At 39.7% G+C, this 24,765-nt stretch overlaps 1 pseudogene; it reads right to left on the bottom strand.

The window, feature by feature from the left end:
- Positions 1-4,491: 4,491 nt before the first annotated feature.
- Positions 4,492-24,765, bottom strand: part of LOC129072387 (28S ribosomal protein S7, mitochondrial-like) — a 61,399-nt pseudogene continuing 41,125 nt past the window's right edge.

Raw genomic sequence — 24,765 nt, 5'->3', positions numbered from 1 at the left:
TTTTCCCCCCAATTCAGTTTGGTGAAGATTCTCACTGACTAGGGGAGGTTTGGGGGTTCCTGGGGTAGGAAAAAGGAAGTGAGTGACAGGACAGGAAAAGGGTGAAGGGACAGAAATGTCACAGAAACCAAGAGAAAGGACAACGGGGACTGCTTCACAATTCTGCCAAGGACTAATTTAGCTTTGTCACTGCAGTGTGACTTCAACACCTGAGGACTGAGGGCTCATTTCTGGTGCGAATTATCTAGGAGTTCTGTGTCTCATCCGTTCCTTTCTGCTCTTATGCACATTTTTATTTATTTATTTATTTACTTACTTACTTACTTATTTTTTGCCTTTCTCACACCTTTGTGCCTCTGGAGAATTCAGAAGGGAAAGAAGGGGTTGTGAAATTTAAATCAATCCAGTATTTCGTTAAATCTCCAGAGTGAAAGAATAACATTCTCTACCCTGGTTCCACTGCGTACATACTTACACAGATCATTGGAGAAGTTAAACAGGGAAACTCTAAATAATTACACAATTCAGCATGGCCAATTTGAGAAACTTTAAAAATTTCTTTTGACCTTGAAACCCTAAATGTGAGACCTCAGCCAATAAATTCGTGCCCCTCTTTCTCAGTATCAACAGGAGTACTGTTTTTCCTCCTGAATTGACACAAACCGTCTCATCCTGCCACCTATAATTTACTCAGTGAGACGTGTGAAGATTGTGTTCTATTTTTGGTTCCCCTAGCAAAGCTGCCTTAGAGTATAATCTTTTTCTCTGCCCTGCCAGGGATAGGCTAGATGATATAGAAGGTCTTTCCTATTTCTCATTTTACATCTTTCAGCAAACAGCAGGTAAACAATTTTAAAGGCCATTTTCATTATGTCTACTAGAGAAAGGGTCCTCAGCCCTTCCTCTGACCAGTTCCTGTCCGCGGCCTGGTAGGAAACGGGACACAAGCAAAGCTCGTCTCCGCTCCGCCTCTTGTCTCCCCTGCCCCCCACCAGCCACCGCAGCAGAGAGAGCGAAGCGCACCTGAGCTCCGCCCCCCACCCTTCTCCCACCACACTGGTCTGTGGTGCCAAAAAGTTTGGGGACCACTGCACTAGAGAATGTGTCCTTGCATTAAAATAAATAGTAATAATACAAAAAAAAGTTTGCTCATACAATAATAGCAACCTTCCTAAATTACAGCGATTGTGCAGCCCAGCAGTGTAATGCAAAATGTGGTTTTTATCTCAGAAGACACAGAATTTATTACTTTCCACCTACCTGGCGCTTTAGAGCAATTGGAATCAGGTTTCTGAAAGAACAATTCAGTACATTAGCTCTCAAATACAAAAAATATATTTTCAGCATTGAAAGGACTCACTGAAAGGAGCACTTCAACAAAATGCTGTCCACCCTGCCCTGGTAATTATGTCACGTCTGGTATGTACTAATTTACACAGTGTATTTTTTTTTGCATAATTAAGGCTATTAAGCTGAATTCAGAGGCTGTGGTATACCTACAGCCCTTAATTAATTAAACAAGCACGCAGAGAAGTTTCTGACAGAGTCCGAGCCTTGTCTTCTCAGTCCTGGTGGGCAAGATGCTAAAGAAATGGGCAAGAAGGGCTGTCGCCCGGAACTCTCCTTCAGTCACAATTTTCCATTCACTGGGGGAAACCATACAAAGTCGTTTCCCCAAATGTAGACACTTTAATTCAGTGCCCTACAATTTCTCATCATTTAATCACCGAGCAGATATAGTATTTAAACATAAAAGCGTAGAATGAGATTGATTACCACTTCTTAATAATTTCATCAAAGTGAAGAATTTTCCACTATATTTACTTTGGGCTCCCTTTGGATACTACCTTTTCAAGGGTCATCAGCTAGATTAAGTCAGGGGAAAGTGCTTTCACCAGACTTTTTATTCTCTTCAAAGCCACCAAAAACTCTGCATTCATCCAGCAATAGTAGACCTAAGTATTCTGTGTGTCAGTCACTGGCATTCCCTACCTAACACATGAGAAAATGATAATTGGCCTATGTTTCAAGGTCCTAAAAGAATGATAACATTTCTACTTTTTTTCACACAGTACCAATACAGTGCTTCATCATACCAGTGTGCCAGCCCAGAACACCACCCAAAATCACGGAAAAAAAGTAGGATACCCACAAGAATTTAATTGACATTAAATATCTTTTCTTTATAATCATAATATAGCCTTTTCAAACATGTCATCAAAAATAAAAAAATCTATAGATGTAGCTTTTAAATATTCTCTTATTTTAAAAAAATTTTATATAAATGTAAATTTGTATTACAAAATAAAGATGTATTGGGTATTTCACGATGACTTAATTTTTGGCAAACTGTACTTCTCTTTTACTATTCCTAGTGATTAATATTCTATTATTTTGGCTATGCTAATTATTGCAGGATTAATAATTGAATTTAATGGTGAAACCTATATTCCAGGACCTTGATTCTATGGCAGGAAAAGAGGGGAACATCCTGTATGGAAAAAATCCTACAAACCAGACAAATGTCAGTATATGGTACTATTCTGTGTATGTTCCTGCAACATAATTAGGAGATCAAGTATAAGAAAATTCAGGACTCTTTAATGCACTTAAAATCACTGTCATGAAGCAATGGATGGCAAATTTGCATGTGAAAGGACTGTGAACAGCATGTAGGAAGAATTGTGAAAATTACTATAGTATTTATTATTATAACTTGGTGTCATGCTAGTCTCATTTTAGAATGAACTATAAGAATAGATTAAATTAGTGCCATTTTCTTCCCTTGTTAACATCTTTGTCACAAGAGCAAGCTGTCAGAATTTTAGTATCTAAAATAGACCACAGAATGTTCCTCATGAGAGTTGGTCGTTTCTAAACTCTGGGCTCTGGTTGTTCTCAACACTGTCCTGCAGGTACGTGGGTTGAACTCAGGGAAATAATAATTTTTAAGCAACTATTTAGGTTGCAGACTCCCTGATAAAGGTAGGAAAGACAGTATAATGTTACAATTTTAAAACAACGTTTGATCGTAAAACATTATCTACTAAGAAAATGCTTTTGACCACTGTCGAAAAATACTGTTTGACACATGATTTTAGAATCATGACTACTCAGACAAGTATAATCTTAACACCTCCTCTCTTGGTTTTTTCACTGTCACAAGATAATGGACAACGAATATTTCTCTGGGGGTCAGGAACACCATGGTCTAGGCAACCTCGAGACATATGATGATCAGAATTCAGTGATTTGTTACTTTCTTCACATATCATTATCTCACTCACTGGTCCCCTGGGCCTCGGTTTCTACATGCAACATAGATGCTATATTAGGGTTCTCCGGAGACACAGAACCAATAGGATATAAAAGGAGATGTATTATGAAGAACAGCTCACCCAATTATGGAGGTTGCGATGTGCCCACAATCTGGCTTTAGCAAACTAGAGACTCAGGAAAGCCAGTGGTGCGATCCACCCTAAGTCCAAAGGCCTGAGAAACGGGAGCCAGTGACGTGCATCTCAGTCGATGGGCAAGCTGAGATGAGCTGGGATGAGGCCGCTCACACTGGAAAGGGTGACCTACTACACGAACTCCACTGATTCAAATGCTAATTTCACCGAGAAATACCCTCACAGACCACAGACAGACCCCAAAATGCTTAGGCAGATACGTGGGCACCCCCTGATCCAGTCAGGTTGGCATATAACGTTACCTGTCACAGGCGCCCCTCTCCCCTGTGATCTCCCCCCTCAACAATTCCCCACAATGAAGGCAACTGTAAATCTTGGTTTGCTGCCCCACTTTATATCTTATCTTAATTATCAGCAGCATCTTCTTTAATTCTCAAAAGTGTCCCACTTCAAAGAATACACTATAGGATCATTCTACCCAAAATGTTCTCTCAGAGCCTAAGGTTTACCACTCTTTATACTATATTGTACTAACACATGTTATATATTGTACTATACGTTAGCTCCCCTACTAGACTACCACTTGAGGACAGAATCTTGCCTCACTCATCTTTTTGGTTATAACAGGGCCTTGAACAGAGTAGGTAATCAATAATGTTGCTCTTCATCCAATCAGTTTTAATGAATGACAGCTCCACATCACAAACTATAATAGTTCAGGGTGAGAACTTTCTAATAAACCTTTCTGACACTAAAATTGCTTCCTTTAGTCTCATCCGAACATTTATCTCAAGCGGAGGGAAGAGGAGGTTGGGTGGGCCCTAAGTTTCCTGAGGGAAATCCAAGTCAATGTGTTGTCACTTTGCAAGAAGATGGGTCAGGGAGAGCAAGTTTTAGCCAATAAAGAAAGAACTAACAAGCAATAAACTTACTGCTCCCTCCTTCCTGTGAGGCCTCCCTGTTCTCAAAAAGGAAACACATGCTTAACCCACAGGTACTGTTCCAATCTAGCAGAGGCTCACATCACATAATTCTTGCAGCAGAGGGCCCTGGGCTCCTTCTGGAGCCTCTACCCTTCTTACCACCAGCAGTAGTGGCTGGGTGCGGTTGGCCTTAGCCATGCTGTGCATGTTATGGTTCCTCTTGATAACAGAGCTCTGGTTGTAAAAAACCTCCGGCAGATCAAGCAACAGCTCCTCTGGCATCAGCATCTGCTGGTGCTGCTCCTCCCTGCATTACATCCACCTCAGTCAGTAATCATCCACTTCATGGCTAAGAAGCTACCAGGCGGGTTGGCTAGCAACACAGGAATCTGATAGCCATTCTTGGACAGTAGCCACCCTTGAGGATGGGTACCAGTCCAATCCCAGGCTCACGTATTTTCAATGTTTGGTGGAAGATGGTACAGGGGCTGCATTAAATGGTTGCCTGTCTGTCTGCAGAAGCAGCACAGTACTTCTCAAACTGCTTTCTTTCACAGCTTCCAGAGTCTGTGTCATAAAGGACCTGGCCAGTACTTTGTTTTCTCCTTTCATCATCATGTTGGTGAATTTACTGATCAATGGGTCTTCAAACACAGAGCATGTACTCCTTGCTGGCCCAGCTTTCATGAGCTGAGTATTCCTGAGCTTCCATTCAAATTTTCATTCAGCTCTACCAAGAGCTTGTAATGATATTCCTTGTCAGTCCGGTGATCCCTGTGTCATGACCAGAGCGTGTCACTTCACCTAGGTTACGGCTGGAAGCTGCAGGCCCACACACCCTGCACTAGGCGTGACCATCCTGAACACAGCCTCCACCCTGGCAGCCCTGGACATGCCTGAGCGAGTGACAGAAGACCAGGGGAAGGATTCATAGGGTCCTAAATCTGCACGTCTCCTCAGTAATCTGGGCATTAAGAATCTTTCACTCCAAAACCCAAAGGGAAGAGTCAAAAGGAAACACCCTCCCATTATCTGTCACAGTCTGGTGAGACTGTCAGTGGCAGCGCTTGCTCAATATTTTTTAAAGTAATGAAAACCTAGAATGCTAACTAACTTCATTGCCTAAGCTACCATCATTAACATTTATTAAAAACTTGTACTCAAACTATAGTGTCTAGGAGAAGATAGTCTTACTTTATACTGAAAAGATTAAGCTCCACTTGAAATATCTTGTATAGCAAATGATGGGGCTGCTATATAGAGTTTTCGGTATGTAGCTTGTACGGAGGGTGCTCTGAGGAGGGAGGGAGTGGAACTGGAATTCAGCCTTGCTCCACTTGTCATTCAATGTGCTATTTGAGCAAGTGGAGACCCCCTACCTGGTTTCCAGAGGCCAATACAGGTTTCATGGGGCCTGAAGTTTATACAATTGGGGGAAGGCCCTTTTAGGGAAAAAAAAATACATTAATGTTATGAATACAAAATTAGGTATGAAAGTGAATATTTATTTGGAATAAGAAGTCAAATCAAATTTAGAATAAGCTACCAAGGTATCACAAATCCATAAGAATAACAGTGTTCATATTACCTAACTGCCTAACATACCTCTTTAATATTTTTCTTCCAACTTTTCAGCTGGAGAACACTTAAGTGGTTCTTTGGCATGTGGACATTCAGTTTTCCCAACACCATTTGTTGAAGAGGCTGTGCTTTTCCCATTGAATGGTCTTGGTGCCTTTGTTGAAAACAAATTGACCATAAATGAGGGTTTATTTTAGGGTTCTCAATGCTATTTCATTGGTCTATCTCCTTATTCCAGTACCACACTATTTAAGTTACTGTACTTTTTATTGTTTTGAATCAGAAAAGAAGGCTTCCAACTTTATTCTTTTTCACAATTGTTTTGGTTATTCAGAGTCCTCCAAAAGTCCATATTTTTCACTTCAAATTTTAAATCAGGACAATAGTGGCTAGAATAATTTAACTATACATCTAAGTTATTGCAAACCACTGAAATGGATGCTGCTGAATTTAAGCAATACGCATTTCAAATCAGCTCCCCTTAGTTGTATCCAAGAATTGCTCAAGGCCACGATGACGCCATCCTACCTGAAGGGAAGTGCAAGGGATGAGAAGTTGAATTGGAAAGGGACAGATCCCAGCGGTTACATCTTCTCTTAGCAAGTTTTATAAAGATATGTGCCCATATGAACATATTTCTAGGACCCCATGGGAGTAAAATATCCTGAAATTTAGCTTCACAGTGCCTCTTTTGCTCTCATGCTTTTACAGAAATAGGAAATATGATTTAAAGCAGAAAGAACTAGAATAGAGAAGATTTTATGGGGATGTAGAACCACCCTCAAATACCATCACATAAAAGCTGTATCAAGATTTAACGGAGTGGGACTGCGCTGATGATATTGAATGTATTTGTTTTAGTCTCTAAGCACAGTTGATTTAGTAATTTGTATCTTGGAGTTTAAACCACACAAAAGCAGCCTTATAGAAAGGTAAGAAATAAACCCAGTCAATCAACTTTAAAATTTAAAGAAATAAAATTTTAAAAACCAACTACATATCAACTACATAATCTTGTATAGCCAGATATAAGACAAAACTTTTGGCTCTCAATTTAAAAGATTATCAGTGAGAAAATTGCCTTTTATTTTTCTCTCTCTCCCTCCTCATTGTTCTTAAGTTTCTTATATCCCCAGAATCTAGTTCAGCACCTAGCCTATGCTGGCTGTATGTAGGAGATACAAATACATGTTTTTGAATCAGTCAAGGAATCAATAAAAGTTTAGATTGTGAATCCACAATTATTATTTAGCTATTATTGTACATAAAGCATTATGTGGGAAACCTTATCTCTTATCCCTTAGGAATCACATTCCATTTTAAGAAAATAAGAATTACAGTGAAAAAATGATAGTTAATTCAAAGGAATTGAATGGCTCCAGGTGAAATAATAGATGGCTAGAAGTTTGCTTGACCACCCCTTTCTGGCCAATATCACATTTGCTCATTTGTCTGAAGCCTATAGATGCTCCATGACTCTTTTAGTTAAAAGAAAAAATCATTCCTTCAACAACAACTTGGGTACCTACCACATGGCAGCACTGTGCTGTCCCTTAGTAATACAATAAGACTGACATGTCCCTTTCACGTAGAGTTAACAGTCTGAGAGAACTAGATATGCACAATCACAAGGTGGAACTGGGATTCAGCTGCACCATTGAACGGCTGCTAGTATTCCTTTAATGTGAAGAGGGTTCACTAACAACAACGTCTACCCAAGATAGCATCAGATTCCACAGGTTAAGAACTCAGGCCTGTGAGACTGTCCTCACCTCACAATGTCCCCTCAGCTTTAGATGTCAATGGCAAGCCCAGGTTGTCATTTAGGTTTCAGACCCAAATGCTATTGATTGGAGGTTTCAATCACCCCCTTCTTGGATTTAATTTGCTAAGGTGGCTCAAAGAACTCAGTGAAACATTTTACTAACTAGATTACCAGTATATAATGAAAGCGTAACTCAGGAACAGCCAAATGGAAGAGATGCACAGGGCAAGGTATGTGGGAAGGGGCATGAGGCTTCCACGCCCTCTGTGCGCTGCCACGCTCCCATCAGCATCTCCATGTGCTCATCAACCCAGAAGCTCTCCGGCTCCAGTCCTTTGGGCGGGGGTGTCCAAATTTTGGCATCTCTGGGCCACACTGGAAGAAGAAGAGTTGTCTTGGGCAACACATTAAATACATCATGGCATGTAATCACACAAAAGTCTCATCATGTTTTAAGTAATTTTGTGTTGAGCCACATTCACAGCCATCCTGGGCTACATGCAGCCCATGGGCTGTAGGTTGGACACCCCTGCTTTGGGTTTTTTATGGAAGCTTCATTACTAGATGTGATTGATTAAATCATTGGCCATTGATTGAACTCAGTCACCAGCCCCTCTCCCCTCCCCAGAGGTTGGGGGTAGGATCAAAAGTTCCAACCCTTTGATCACATGGCTGTCTCTACCAGCAACCAACCCCTACCTATCCTTAGGTGCAGTCCAAAAGTTGCCTCATGAACAAAACAAAAGACACCTTTATAGCTCTCATTACTTAGGAAATTCCAAGGAATTTAGAAGCTCTGTGCCAGAAACAGGAGAAACACCAAATATATATTTCTTATAAATCACAGCATTACAATTGTTATGTTGCTTGGGTTTATGTCTCCTGCAGTTTGCAGGTGGCAGCAGCTGCCCAGGTGAGGTAATCTGAGATCCCATCCAGGAACGAGCCACAGATAGCAGTTAGCGCCCAGAGTGTGCTGCAGCACTGACATGCTGACCTGGGACGCTAAAGCAGAGAGAAATTGAGAATTGTAACAAAAGAATTTTTAGTTGAATTGTTGTTATAAATTGAACATTTGTGCCTCCCCAAAGTTCATATGTGAAAACCCTAATCTCAATATGATGATATTTGAAGGTGGGGCCTTTGGGGAATATGTAATTAGGGTGGAATCCTGAGGAATGGGATTAGTGCCCTTATAAGAAGGCAGAGAACTGGCTAGCTGACGTTCTATCGTGTGAGGACACAGTGAGAAGGCAGTCATCTGCAAGCCGGAGGAAGGCCCTCGCTCGAACCTGACTGTGCTGGCACTCTGCTCCAGACCTCCAGCCTCCAGAACTATTAGAAATAAATTTATGTTGATGTAAGACACCCTGTTTATGGTATTTTAGTTATAGCAGCCCAAAAATGCCTAAAACAACTATTCTTAAATTTCTTCAATTTAACTTCTTTCTGTGTGTCAAATTTTGACTTTCAAATATTGACCATGCTTAGTCAGTAGATGTACTGTTAATGAACAAGGACAAATAAAATTTTAAAAACCAAGGCTCAGCCCTGGCCAGTGTGACTCAGTTTGTTGGGCATCGCCTTGCAAAGCTAAAGGTTGACAGTTCAATTCCAGTCAGGGAATATGTCTAGGTTTCGGGCTCCGTCCCCCGTTGGAACACATAGAAAAGGCAACCAACTGATGATTCTCTCTCGCATCGCTATTTCTCACCCTTTCTTTCTCCCTCCCCTCTCCTCTCTTAAATAAATAAATAACAACCAAAGTTCAACGGGCTAAAGCAATGTCAATCTAAATCTCAGATATACTAAGAGTGGGACTATGAATCTTAAATGATAAATAAAGCAACATGAAAATGGATGTTGGTTATTAGGGTTAAGCAGAAAAGAGACACTAATGTTTTATTTCCTACAACAAATGTGATGCATTCAGTGAAATGGAAGTTTAGGTGCTTTACTATTATAAACCTTAATATTGTAAAGAGAAAAATGTAACATGTAGAATCAAAAAATACAGATGTTTGTTATGTTTAAAAGAGACAAAAAGAGGGAATTATCACTGGAGTTTAGAACAAAAAGTGCCATCAGTGAGAGGTGGTTTGGCTGGGACGATGCACGCAGGCCTTGGTAAAACACGGCCCGGGTTGGAATCCTAGCTCTGTCATTTTCTCACTTTCAATTTTGAGCATACAATTGAACCTTTCTGTCCCTCGGTTTCCTCATCTGCATAGTGGAGAGGAAGTAAGATAATATTCTACTCTCTGTTACTGTATGTAACCTCCTATTCCTACTTTAATCATACCAATTTGGTTTTGTGAGGAGTAACTTAGTTAATTCATTTGATCCACCTGGCTCAGTACCTGGCACTTTGTAAACACTCAGTAAACTCACAAAAGAATATCTTTCAGATTTTACTGACATTTTCACCTGGTTCTATAAACTCATAATGTCACTTTTTCTAAGATGAGTTTTTAAAGACCGCTGTTATTACTGTAAATATTGAGTGCCTATTACTACATCATAAAGTGGGTAAGAGCATCTAAGTACATTGTATGACAACATTCAGCATTTAATCCAAAAGGGCAATCCTAGAACCTCTTGCAATTTTTTCCATATAGTAATTTGTTATTAGGTTCACCCAGAGGTGCCATTTGTGCGACCCCACACAACCAAACCATTAATCAGAATTAATCATGGAAGTAAGATAAAAGCCCATGGCCTGCCCTGGGCCAGAGCAGCCTTGTTACACAATCAGAATGCATTAAAATCGCAGACACGTAATTTCTTGTTAAGGCTGCAGGGGAAGGGAGAGAAAATAAGCAAACATGTTTTAAAGATCATAGACAATATGCTCTTCAAATGAACCTAATTTAATGCCTCTTGCAAGGTCAGATCAAGGGTGAAGAAGTAAGAATTGGCCAAACACTAAAGCAATTTCCAGCTAAATAAAAAGCCAGATATTCTTTTCTTCGCTGACAACAGAAGATATACTGAGAGACACAGAGGGCTGATCATTGATGCCAAAAATGTACTTTCCATTCTTTGAGGTACCTAAAGTCTCTTCTTTTATCCATTTTCTATTTTTCCCCATATTGCCATTCTCTGTTTTTGTCAATGACCTTTCTTCAATCCAACTCAGCCTCTGTCTAATGGCCTGAAGAGGACTTCTTCACATGATAGAAAGCTTTAGATTTAAGATCCCCCTCCTTCATTAGAGGGAAAAGTGAACAGCCTCTATGTGCTGGGTGTTAATGAATGTGAAGAAAGATTTTTTTTGTATGTGTTTTACACATTATGTTCTTGACTCCTAGAGGTGCTACAATAAATTGCCACGCTTCATTTACAAGGAGCCATAACAGAAGCAAAATGAGAATCTGGCGACAAATTGCTTCTCAGTCACCCTGGGTCAGGCTGTTGGGGCTAATGAGAAGAGGGGCTCTAATTTTAAACTCCTCCTCAACCAAGCCATTCCTGCATTAATGTTCGCTGTTGTAAATTGTAAAGTCAAATGAAGGAGCACTGTTGAAAATTAACCAGTATTTTTATCCTTTGAGTACCCAATAGAGTATATTTTGGCTTCTGTAGCTGGTGGTTATCGAAGGCGGCTCAGCTTACACCAGGGGTGGCAGCCTGCTCTGCGGATTCCCTCCTCCTCCCCACAACACCACTCTCTTAATGCCTTCCTCTTTTACACCCAAGCCTGCCTTCCACCTTCATGAAGAAAAATCGACGGGCAGAAATAAGTAGTATAGGTTTTCACTAGATTATAATGTGACCTGTAGCCACAGTGTTTGAAACCAGCCTATCTGTGGGTCCATTTAGCAAGATACTGTATACAGACATTAACAGTCGGAGAATTGTACCACCCACTCAGTCCTGCTGCATGCTTAATGACCCGTAATTGTGTCTATGGAGGGAGCGCCAGTAAATCACTGACCCTGTCATGGCTGGAAGCGCTTTGCCGCTGGAAGCCTAAAGCAGGATTTGAACAAATAATGAGAAACCAGTGCAGCACCTGCCTCACACAAAATACTTTCCTAATCCCACATTTTCCACTTTATAAAATCAAATAGCAGGCAAAAAGAGGAGAGGATAAAGGAAGATGTTCTATTAAAGTATGCAGGATTTTGATCCCACAGGGATGTCCAGGCAACAATTCAAAATCCAGGTTTATTTTGGGGGCTGGTTTTTGGTCATGTGTTTCAAGTGAGTATTAATGAAATGAAGTTCCCCTGTGTGTAAAGTGTCTGTCCGGGTGCATTCTTCCATAAAACCACTACATAAAATACAAATTAACCACACTACCCTAGTCTAATCATTGTAATCAGTTATGTTTTCATGTGTACATTAGTGATATATAAGGCTGTTGTAGTTCTTGTGTGTGGTTTAATTGCTTGTTTTTGCATATCTTGTGTGATTGATGATGTTCTAGAAATCTTTTCCCCTAAAGGAGACTTTGTAAATTACTTTGTTTAGATGCTAATGATTGTATTTCATTAGTGGCCCTCTCATCCAGAATCATCTTTAAATGAATGAATATGCCATAATTAAAAATCTGAATTATGAATTACTTTGAAAGGAGACAACATTGTCCCGATTTCCCACTGAGACACAGTGTTATTTCAATTATGTAAATATGTTTAATCATTCCCCTTTTGTTTTTCTAATTATTTAATATTAATGTTGCTTTACCCCTTTATTGCTACAAGAAGGGATATGGCATCTTAAATGAGAGTACTTAGACAAGTGATACACAGATGACTAGATTAAAGCAGACATTTATCAGAATGCATAACCCATTTCAAAAACAAACATGCTATTAACATTCATACTAATATAGCAATACTGGCTATAATTGCACTTCATGCATGTTTTGTCTGTACAAATCTAATGTATTCGCAATGAACAATTTCCAATTATTTTTTTCTTAAAAAAAGTCTAAAACCCCTAGTGAAACTTTCAAATATCTTGAGATGTACATCTGAACCAAACATAAGACCACCATTTTTTCTATAGTAGGAAATTTGCAGCTGCTCAAATACTACTAGACTTCACATATTCAAATTTCACCTAACCACATTGAGCCTTCAAAAACTGTTTGCAAAAAAAGAATGTATTTTTAAGTCATCCTGCCTTTCCTCACTCCCTCCCTGAAGTAAGAGAAATATTGGGAAATCTACTCTTCCACTCAGCAGCTCTCACGTAAGCCTTCAAGAAGCTACCCTTATAAAAGAAGTATGAACCCAGCAGAGGGGAGTTCCAGAGGGGTCACTGTGTATGACAATCAACTTTATACATTTAGATTTCAGGCATCTTTGTCAAACTAATTGCAGAAGTCTGATTTGTTCTTCAGAAAACTGCACACTTCAATTTAGGTGTTTCTATTTTAATGCAGCTTGACTACATAGGAGTATGTTCCTCTACAATTTAGCAATTTAGATATTTTCAGTATTATTGCTAACTGACTCTTAACATATAAGAGCCATAATTATGTTGGTTTAATATTTTGTACTTAAATATTATTATTTGTAAACTAACAGTGGGAAATGCTACAACTTCCCTCATGTTTCTTTCTTATTTCAATGTTACAATAAAATATGACAACATTGATTGACTTGTGAAGTTATATTAATTATATTAGTAATATTAAGATTATGATCAAAATGCAGGGGTGGGCAAAAATAGGTTTACAATTGTTCATATGGAAAAAGACATGGAAGTTATAATTATTACAGTAGTTTAATTAACTCAAAAGAATGTCACAATGACACAGTAAACCTACTTTTGCTCACCCCTATATTAGATCTTTCTTTACATATTAAGAGCGAACAATCGTTAAAGACCTCTTTTCTAAACCACTATTTTTTTCAGATTTGAACCCTTAACTTTAGCAGCCATGGAGACAAAGACAGGGTTTAATATTGTACCTGGGTATAACTTGCACACAAACACAGATTATTTACTTTGCTCCAGCACAGGCTACCCCTGCAAAGCACTCATAATATTTAGTATTATCCACAGACAAAAGAAAGTGGTTTTTATGTACAAGCTATACAGAAAATTATGTAAATTATTTTCCATTTAATTTAACACATTTTATTTCTCATATTTTTTTCTCTCATTGAGGAAAAACTTATCATACTCAGGGAACTAATGATTTCCCCCTAATTAAGGGGAACCTTTCTATTAAAAATGTGTCATGATTAACAGGATAAAGCCACAGGTTGTCAAGATCAAGGGGAAAAAAAAAACCAAAGTTTTGTGTAGGTGACAAGAAATTAAATCTTTTTACTGACAACACATTGATTTTAATGACTTTTTACATAATAATCTCATCGGACATTTTCAAATATGATCTTATTATTTTTAATTATATTTTTCCACACATCTAATTGGAAATCTTGAAATTTCATAACATCAATATAGAGAAAAATCCGCAACATCCCTTGAAACTAATGTTTGGTGTCTACAGATACATTTTGCTTTTGATCAGCTCAATATTCTGTCACTGCCTTGGAATCCACAGGAAGGAAATTCATGGGAAGAGAGTGGGAGATGAGAATTCACAGAAATCCACATTCAGGCTTTAAATCACAATTTTATTGGATTTTTAAAAAGCAGATAATTAGGATGTGGTCTAAATATTAATTACCAAAAAGAAAGACAAGGGAAGTATTGGGAAATCCATACCTACGTCATCACCAATATTATTGAGATATTTCATTTCAAGCAAAAGTGAAGAATAAAGAAGGATCTGGATATATTCCCTTGAAGGCCAGGACTGCTGCTACTCAAGACAGAAGATGGACTGGATAGGCCATGGAATTGTCTGACATTGGCATGTCAGGGAAATCAGTCAAGGCAGGCAATGTCCCACCTAAAAGCATCTCTGTCTCTAACGTAGGAGGAAACCACACTGCTTTTCTCTGGAGAAGCCTTAGATACACAAATGGTCTTTCCACTCAAATCCTCTTCAGACCAAGTACCCTAGCAGCTTGATTTCAGCAGCTAGATGGAGACAGAAAGTTAAAAACAGAATTACACTTGTATTTATCCAAATCTGGCATTTCAGAAAGATAAGACTTGCCAATAAGTTCTTACTAGACATGCTTGAAATATAAGATAGCCATAAAAAGGGCCTTAACCTCAGATCCCTAGAAAATTCCTCCCTACAAGTTGATAAACCCATGGAAAATGACTTAGGTTGTTCCAAATCCAAGAACCAACTCTTTTCATCCCACTTTTACCTGTAAAGGTCAGCGCGAGGCAATTATATTTTGATTAATCATCACAGTTATGGGAAAGCAAGATGGAAGGGAATCATTTTTCCCCTACATTTTCTTTCATTCATTGAATAAATATTCTGAGTGCCTACAATAGGCAAAGCCCTCTTCTAGGGGCTTTGGTGGCTACATAGGCGAAAAATAACCATTCTACTTACCCAGCTTACTAAAATATGCCTGATATTTCTTTTCCTTGTCCCATTGCACCTAAGACTGTGTAATGTTGAACGGGAGTGAGGGGAGCAGACATCTATGCCTTGCTCCCAATTGTAGGTATGTAGCATTCAGTTTTTCACTTTTAAGTATAATATTATTGGTAGATTTTTGTGTTTGTGAATGCCTTTTATCAGGTTGAAAAAGTTCACTTCTATTCCTAGCTTGCTAATTTCTAGTATTCTATTCCTAGTATTGTCATACATGAATGTTGTATTTTCTCAAATGTTTTGACTTCCTCAGTTGATAAAATGATGTGGGTTTTCTTCTTGAGATTGTCAATATAGTGCAATACATGGATTGATTTTCAAATATTGAGTTAAACTTGCATCCCCAAGATTAATACCACTTGGTCGTGGTGTGTTATTATTTTTGTATATTGCTGAATTCAAATTGTTAATTTTTTGTTAAGGTTTTTGCAGGTATGTTCATGAGAAATATTGGTCTATAGTTTTGGGGGGGTTGTTTGTTTTTGTAATACCTTTGTCTGATTTTACTGTCAGATAATGTTGGCATAATAAAATAAGTTGGAAAATGTTTTGACTTTTTAACTTCCTCTGTTTTTCTGGAGGAGATTGTATAAAATTAGTGCCAATTCATTGTTAAATGGTCCACAGAATTTGCCAGGGAAACCAAATGGGCTTGGAGATTTCTTTTACAGGAAGTTTTCAACTACGAATTCAAATTCTTTAGTAGTTATAGAACTATTGAGGTTATCTATGTAGGGTAAGTTTGAGGAATTTGTTGTTTTATGAATTGCTCCATTTCTTCTAATCTATTGAATTTATATGAGTAGAGTTTTGTTATAGTCCTTTATTTTCCTTTTAATGTTTGCAGGGTCTGTAGTGATGTATCTTTCTACTCTTGACACTGTTAATTTGCGTCTTTTTTCTTTGGCAGTCTTGCTCAAGGTTTTTTTCATTGTGTTTTTTCCATTACCATTTAACTCCCTCTTGCCTCCCTCCCCACTGCCATCACCACACTTTTGTCCATGTCCATGAGTCCTTTTTCCCTTTTGCTCAATCCATCCACCACCTAACCTCCCCCACCAATAGCTGTCAACCTGCTATCTATGAGTCTGTCTCCGTTTTGCTTGTTAGTTCCATTTGTTCATTAGATTCCAGATATGAGTGAAATCATATGGTATTTGTCTTTCTCTGATTGGCCTATTTCACTTAGCATAATGTCCTCCAGGTCCATCCATGCTGTTTCTTTTTTTTTTTTCTTTCTTTTTTTTTTTGTTAAATTTGTAACATTTTAATGAGATAGTGAATTGAAGTGTCTGGCTCATTGTAAATTCTCTCTCTTTTTTTTTTAATTAATTTATTTACTTTTTAAATACATTTGTCTCTGCCTTCCCCCCACCTCTTTCCCTTGCCCCCTCCCACCTTCCCTCCCTCAGCTCTTCCTCTTTGGTTTTGTCCATGAGTCCTTGCTATATGTTCCTTGACTTTCCCCTTCCCTTCCCTTTCCCTGCCCCCCCCCCCTTCCCTCTTGTCTCTGTTGATTTCTTTTCCTTTCAGTGTTGCTGGTCATATTATCCTTGCTTCTTTGCATTGTTGGTTAGGTTCCGCTTATAGGTGAGATCATATGGTATTTGTCTTTCGCCCCCTGGCTTATTTCGCTTAGCATGATGCTCTCCAGTTCCATCCATGCTGTTGCGAAGTTTAGTACTTCTTTTTTTCTTTCTGCTGCGTAGTATTCCATTGTGTATATGTACCATAATTTTTTGATCCAGTCATCTACTGATGGGCATTTAGGTTGCTTCCAACACTTGGCTATTGTAAATTGTGCTGCGATGAACATTGGAGTGCATAGGTTCTTTTGTATTGGCGTTTTGGTGTTCTCAGGGTATATTCCCAGCAGGGGAATCGCTGGATCAAAAGGCAGTTCCATTTTCAGCTTTCTGAGGAAATTCCACACTGCTTTCCATAGTGGCTGCACCAGTCTGCATTCCCACCAACAGTGGACTAGAGTTCCCTTTTCTCCACAGCCTCGCCAGCACCTGTTGTTTGTGGATCTGTTTATGATGGCCATTCTGACCGGTGTGAGGTAGTACCTCATGGTGGTTTTGATCTGCATTTCTCTGATGGCTAGTGATGCAGAGCATCCTTTCAAATGCCTCTGGGCCCTCTGTATCTCCTCCTTAGAAAAGCATCTGCCCAGGTCCTTTGCCCATTTTTTGATTGGATCGTTTGTCTTCTTGGAGTAAAGTCGAGTGAGTTCTTTGTATATCTTGGAGATCAAACCTCTATCTGATGTATCATTAGCAAATATATTTTCCCGTGCGGTTGGCTCCCTTTTCATTTTGCTGATGTTTTCTTTAGCTGTGCAGAAGCTTCTTATTTTGATGAGGTCCCACTTGTTTATTCTTTCCTTTTTGTCCCTTGCTTTAGGAGACATATCAGTGAAAAAATTGCTGCGTGGGATATCTGAGAGTTTCCTGCCAGTGTTCTCCTCTAGGACTTTGATGGTGTTGCAACTTATATTTAAGTCTTTTATCCATCTTGAGTTTATTTTTGTGTATGGTGTCAGCTGATGATCCAATTTCAATTTTTTGCAGGTAGCCATCCAGCTCTCCCAACACCATTTGTTGAAGAGGCTGTTATTGCCCCATTTTATGCTTCTGCCCCCTTTGTCAAATATTAGATGTCCATAGAGACCTGGGCTTATTTCTGGGCTTTCTATTCTGTTCCACTGGTCTATGGGTCTGTTCTTGTGCCAGTACCAGATTGTTTTCAGTATAGTGGCTTTGTAGTAGAGTTTGATGTCCGGTATTGTGATCCCTCCTACTTTGTGTTTCTTTCTCAAATTGCTGCGGCTATTCGAGGTCATTTATGGTTCCATATAAATTTTTGAAATGTCTGTTCTATTTCTGTGAAATACGTCATTGGTATCTTAATAGGGATTGCGTTGAATCTATAAATTGCTTTTGGTATTATGGACATTTTAAGGATATTAATTCTTCCAATCCATGTGCACGGTATATGCTTCCATTTATTTGTGTCTTCCTTAATTTCTTTTTTCAATGTTGCATAGTTTTCTGCATACAGGTCTTTTGTGTCTTTGGTTAAATTTATCCCTAGGTACTTTATCTTTTCTCGTGCTATATCGAATGGTATATTTTTTCTGATTTCTTCTTCTTCTATTGCATTGCTGGTGTACAAAAACGCCTTTGATTTCTGAATGTTGACTTTGTATCCTGCTGTTTTGCCAAATTCACTTATTAGGTTGAGGAGTTTTTTGGTAGAGTCTACAGGGTTCTCTATGTACACTATCATGTCATCTGCAAACAATGATAGTTTTACTTCCTCCTTTCCTATTTGAATGCCTTTTATCTCTTTCTCTTGTCTGACCGCTGTGGCTAGGACTTCCAATACGATATTGAAAAGAAGCGGTGAGAGCGGACATCCTTGTCGTGTTCCCGATCTTAGTGGGAAAGCTTTCAGTTTTTGCTCGTTGAGTATGATATTGGCTGTAGGTTTTTCATATATGGCCTTTATTACGTTGAGGAATGCCCCATTGATTCCCATTTTGCTGAGTGTTTTGATCATAAATGGGTGCTGTACCTTGTCAAATGCTTTTTCTGCATCTATCGAGATGATCATGTGGTTTTTCTCTTTTCTTTGATTTATGTGGTGTATCACGTTTACTGATTTGCGTATATTGAACCATCCCTGCATCCCTGGGATGAATCCCACTTGATCGTGATGGATAATCTTTTGAATGTATTGCTGGATGCGGTTTGCCAATATTTTGTTGAGGATTTTAGCATCTATGTTCATCAGCGAAATTGGCCTGTAGTTTTCTTTCTTTGTAGGGTCTTTATCTGGTTTGGGGATCAGGGTGATGCTGGCCTCATAGAAGGAATCTGGCAGTCTTCCCTCCTCTTGGATTTTTTGGAATAGTCTGAGAAGGACAGGGGTTAGCTCTTCCTTAAATGTTTTGTAAAATTCTCCTGGAAAACCGTCTGGCCCTGGGCTTGTGTGTGCTGGGAGTTTCTTGATTACTGCTTCAATTTCCCCAACTGTTAACGGTCTGTTCAAGCTTTCTGTTTCTTCCTCCGTCAGTGTTGGAAGATTATACTTTTCTAAAAATTTGTCCATTTCATCCAGATTTTCAAATTTCTTGGCATATAATTGTTCATAATAGTTTCTGATAATCATTTGTATTTCTGTGGTATCAGTTGTTATTTCTACTCTTTCATTTCTGATATTATTAATTCGGATCCTCTCCCTTTTTTTCTTGATGAGTCTGCTTAAAGGTTTGTCCACTTTATGAATCCTTTCAAAGAACCAGCTTCTGGATTGGTTGATCCTTTGAATTGTTCTTTTTGTCTCTATGTCATTCAGTTCTGCTCTAATCTTGACTATTTCCTTCCTTCTACTTGCTCTGGGATTTATTTGTTGTTGTTTCTCCAGTTCTTCAAGTTGTAGTGTTAGGTCTTTTATTTGAAATGTTTCTATCTTTTTAAGGTAAGCCTGTATTGCTATGAACTTCCCTCTCAGGACCGCCTTTGCTGTGTCCCATAGGTTTTGGACAGTTGTCTGTTCATTTTCATTTGTTTCCAGAAATTTTTTGATTTCTTCTCTTATCTCATTATTGACCCATTCATTGTTTAATAGTGTACTGTTCAGTCTCCATGAGTTTCCAAGTTTTTGAAGTTTCTCTTTGAGTTTGATTTCGAGTTTCAAGGCCTTGTGGTCTGAGAAAAGGTTTGGTATTATTTCAATTTTCCTGAATTTACTGAGGCTTGCTTTGTGTCCTATCATGTGGTCTATCTTTGAAAAACTGCCGTGAGCGTTTGAAAAGAATGTGTATTTTTCTTCTTTGGGATGTAAGATTCTATATATGTCAGTTAAGTCTCTTTGATTCAGTGTTTCATTCAGCGCCACGATATGTTTATTAATGTTTTGTTTGGAAGATCTGTCCATTTTTGACAGTGGGGTGTTGAAATCCCCTACTATCAGTGTGTTGCTATCTATATCTTTTTTTGAAGTCATCCAACAATTTCCTTATAAACTTGGGGGCTCCTATATTGGGAGCATATAAGTTTACAATGTTGATGTCTTCTTGATAGATTCTTCCTTTAAGTATGATAAAGTGCCCCTCTGGGTCTCTCTTTATGGCCTTTGCTTTGAAATCGACTTTGTCTGATACAAGTATGGCAACGCCAGCCTTTTTCTCATGTCCATTTGCTTGGAATATTATTTTCCATCCCTTTACTTTCAATCTGTGTAGGTCTTTTGCTCTGAGGTGGGTCTCTTGTAGGCAGCATATGTGTGGGTCATGTTTTCTTATCCATTCAGCTACCCTGTGTCTTTTGATTGGGGCATTTAGTCCATTCACATTGAGAGATATTACTGATAGAAACTTACTCATCTTTTCTCTTTGTACTTGTGTTCCTCTCCATCTCATTCTTTTCCTTCATCTGCTTAAACCAGTCCCCTTAGCATATCTTGGAGTGCTGGTTTGGTAGAGATGTATTCTTTTAGCTTTCTTTTGTCTGGGAAACTCCGTATTTCTCCTTCTATTTTAATGGAGAGCCTAGCTGGGTAGAGCAGCCTTGGCTGTAGGCCCTTGCTTTTCATGGCTTGGAATATTTGTTGCCATTCCCTTCTGGCTTGGAGTGTTTCTGTTGAGAAGTCAGCTCCTAGGCGTATCAGGGCCCCCCTTGTATGTTACTTTCTCCTTCTCCCTTGCTGCCTTGAGGATTCTCTCTTTGTCTTTGACATTTGCCATTTTAATGATGATGTGTCTTGGAGTGGACCTCCTTGGGTCCTTCTTGAGTGGGGTCCTCTGTGCCTGCTGGATCCATGAGAGCCTTTCTCTCCTCAAATTAGGGAAATTTTCCATCATTACTTTTTCGAGGAGGTTCTCTATTCCTTGCTCCTCTTCTTCTCCTTCTGGTATCCCTATTATACGGATATTATTGCGTTTCAGGTTGTCCTGCATTTCCCTAAATGCCTCTTCATCCTTTTTGAGCCGTTTTTCCATTTCTTGTTCTTTCTGGGAGCTTTTTTCTACCTTGTCCTCCATCTCACTGATTCGATCCTCAGCTTCATCCAGCCTGCTTTGGATTCCTTCTACTGTGTTCTTCAATTCAAAAATGGTATTCTTCATATCCTCTTGTGTCTTCTTGATAGTTTCTATGTCCTTTTCCAGGCTGATATAGTTTGCTGTAAGATCCTGATAGTTTCTCTGCAGTTTCTCATAGTTCTCTTTGAGCTGGCTGAGCTCATTGAGCTTCCTTAGAACCATTGTTTTAAATTCCATATCTGATAGTTCCCTTGCCTCTATTTCATTGAGCTCTCTCTGTGGGGAGTCCCCTTTTCCACTCATTTGGGGGGAACTTCTTTTTCTTCCCATTTTTGTGAGAGTCTGTTAAGTATTTTTGTCCTTTACTTTTCTTTCTGGGCTTGCCTCTGATGATGTCAGTTGTTGACCCTATAGGGCCTTGGGTTGTTTGTTTGAGCCTTTCAGGAGTCTAATGCCTGTGTCTGACTCCTGCTTGGAGCAGCTCTGTGACCCCTTCGGTCAGGGCTGGGCTATTTTTTGGGATCTCTCTGAGCTCTCACGAGAGCTCCTTGAGCACGTTCCCAGCGCGGCACGGTCCCCCACCTGCCTGGGCTCGCATGTGTTTGCCCCAGACCAGGGGGCTTATTCGCGACCTCCCGTGCTCATCTGGCCTCCCTGGCACGCGAGCTTTGCGGCACTGGTCAGTTTAGAGTCTTTTATTGTGTGTTTTCCCCGCTTTTGGCTCTTTGGGTGCGTTGCTTGCCCTTGCCAAATGGGGACTACGGAAATGGGAGGAAATCAGCTCTAGGACTCTCCGGTTAATCCTGTTTCTGGTCTCTCCTCCAGGGACTCTGGGCAGCTCTACTTATTTTGTGGGCTGCTCCGCAATCGCGGCGGGTAGGTCAATTTACGCCTGCCCTTGCCCCTCTGTGCAATCCCTCGCAGGCCGTATGGGTGCCAGTCTGTGTGAGGCCTTGCCGGCAGGTGCAAGCGTTCGCCAGCCCGCGTGGGTCACACAGACGCTCGCCAACCCTCGCCAGTCACTCGGCGCAAGTGTGCGCGCCTGCTCTGGGTGTTTTGGGGGTTTCTATGTTTGCTTTTCGGCTTTTGGCTCTTTGGGGGTGTGGCCTCTTCCCGCGCAATGGAGACTTCGGCAAGGAGAAGGAGTCAGGACTCCCCGGTTCCTCCTCCCGTTCTTTCCCCAATGCCTCCGTCTCCAGTCTCTCCTCAAGGCTCTCCCAGCCAGTCTGCACTCAGCCCCGTAGCTCACAGGCGTACAAGCTGTGTGCGGAGCACACAAAAGGCAGGTTAATTGATTCCCTTATGCCTGAGCGAGATGGTAACTGCAGAGTGGGAAGTGCGTTATCACCCGGGCTCCACCGGCCACAGTCTCAGTTCTCTTCACAAAGTTTTCCTCACCAGTCTTTTCCCAGACACCAGCCCACCCTGCTGCCACCTGTACCCAGCAATCAAGGAGGATGGCTGCCGCTGCAACTTTTGCGTTTGCCCTTTAAATGTCTTTTTGCATCCCCAGCCACCTGTCTCTGGCCGAGAGCGCCCCTAAGCTTTTTGGGGTTGCGTTTTGTCTGTATTTTCTCGGCTTTAGCTGCTGTAGTTTAGGGGTTCCTGTTTATGATTCAGACCCCGTTCTTCCCAGGGGAAGCTAACTGGCCGTTTCAATGTCCCTCTGGTGCCAGTGCCCGTGCGCACCCAGCCCACCCTCTCGAGCCTCCACCACAATTCTCACCCGTTGGGATGTGTGAGAGTCGAATCTGCTGTCCGCGGCACCAAGGCTCCTCTCCCACTATCGCTCCACTGCTTTCCAGGTGATTACTCCATTATTTAGTTGCAATTCCAGTTTGGTTTTGGGAGGAGGTCAGCGTGACTCCCTTTCACTCCTCCGCCATCTTTTTCCCTCCCCATCCATGCTGTTTCAAAGGGTAAAATTATCTTCTTTTTTACAACTGAGTAGTATCCCATTGTGTAAATGTCCCATAGCTGTTTTATCCACTCACCTACTGATGGATACTTGGGCTGCTTCCATATCTTGGTGATGCAAATAACACCACAATGAACATAGGGATGCTTGTGTTATTTTGAATTAGTGTTTTGGGTTTCTTCAGACATATTCCCAGTAGTGGAATCACTGGGTCAAAAGGCCATTTTTAATTTTTTGAGGTATATCCATAATGCTTTCCACAGTGGTTGCACCAGTCTGCATTCCCACCAACAGTGCAGAAGAGTTCTCTGTTCTCCACATTGTCACTAACACCTGTTTGTTGATTTATTGAAGATAGCCATTCTGACTGGTGTGAGGTGATATCTCATTGTGGTTTTAATTTGCACTTCTCCGATGATTAGTGATGTTGAGCATTGTTTCATATGTCTATTGGTCATCTGTATGTCCTCTTTGGAGAAGTGTCTATTCAGGTCCTGTGCCCATTTTTAATTGGATTGTTTGCTAGAGTTTTTGTGGATTCCATTGATTTTTTTCAAATAATTCTGCTTTTGGTTTCCTTGATTTTCTCTCTTATTTATTGTTTTCAATTTTAGTATTATTTCCGTTCCTTATAATTTTCTTCCTTCCGATTGATTTGGGTTTAATTTTCTCTTTCTCCAGTGGTTGTAAGGTAAAAGCTTACATTCTTGGTTTGAGACCTTACCTCTTTTTAAATGTACATATTTAATGTTAAAATTTCCTTCTAAGCACAACTTTAGTTTCATCCCACAGTTTGTATTTCCACTTTTATGTGCCTCAAAATATTTTCAAATTTATTTTGAGACTTATTTTTTGACACATTAATTATTTAGATATTTTATGATAAATTTCCAAGTGTTTAGAGATTTTCCTATTATATCTGTTATTGATTTCTAGCTTGATTCTATCATAGTCTTAGAATGTAATCCCTGTCATTTCAATTCTTTTCAATTTGTTGAAGTTTGATTTATGACCTAGGATATAGTCTATGTTGTTGAATGGCCCACATGCACTTGAAAAGGACTTTGCTTCTCTTGGGTAGAGTATTCTATAAATATCGGTTAGATCTGGTTGGTTTATGACAGTCTTCATTTTTCCTATATCCTTACTCATTTTACATCTATTCTTCAAAACTGATAAAGAGGAATGTTAAAGTTTTCAACTATAATTGTGAATTTGTTTATTTCTCCCTTCATTTCTTTCAGTTTTTGCTTCATGTATCTGTTATTAGTTACATTTCTGAGGTCTGTCCAGAAGGCATCCAGCCATGTAATATGAAAAATAGACATTTATTAAAGAAGATACAAGATACAAAAAACATTGTACATAGGACAATAATGCCGCAGGCAGCTTCAAAGTGGGCACCTTGGTACCTCATACAGTTCCAATCACCATCAGCTGCTCTGTTGTATTTTCCTGAATCTCATTGATGGTCTGAAATATCTTTCCTTTAAAAGATAACTTCAGTTTTGGGAAAAGCCAGAAGTCGCAGGGCACCAAATCTGGGCTGTAGGGGGGCTGAGTCACCTGGGTGATTTGATATTTTGCAAAAAAAACTCTGCACAAGACATGATGCATGAGCCAGTATGTT

The sequence above is a fragment of the Pteronotus mesoamericanus genome, unplaced genomic scaffold, assembly GCF_021234165.1.
Source record: "Pteronotus mesoamericanus isolate MK-2021 breed Mesoamerican mustached bat unplaced genomic scaffold, CSHL_Meso_final contig_100, whole genome shotgun sequence".
NCBI lineage: Eukaryota > Metazoa > Chordata > Mammalia > Chiroptera > Mormoopidae > Pteronotus > Pteronotus mesoamericanus.
Note: the sequence above shows the minus strand (reverse complement) of the source record. Positions and strands in the feature narration are given on the sequence as shown.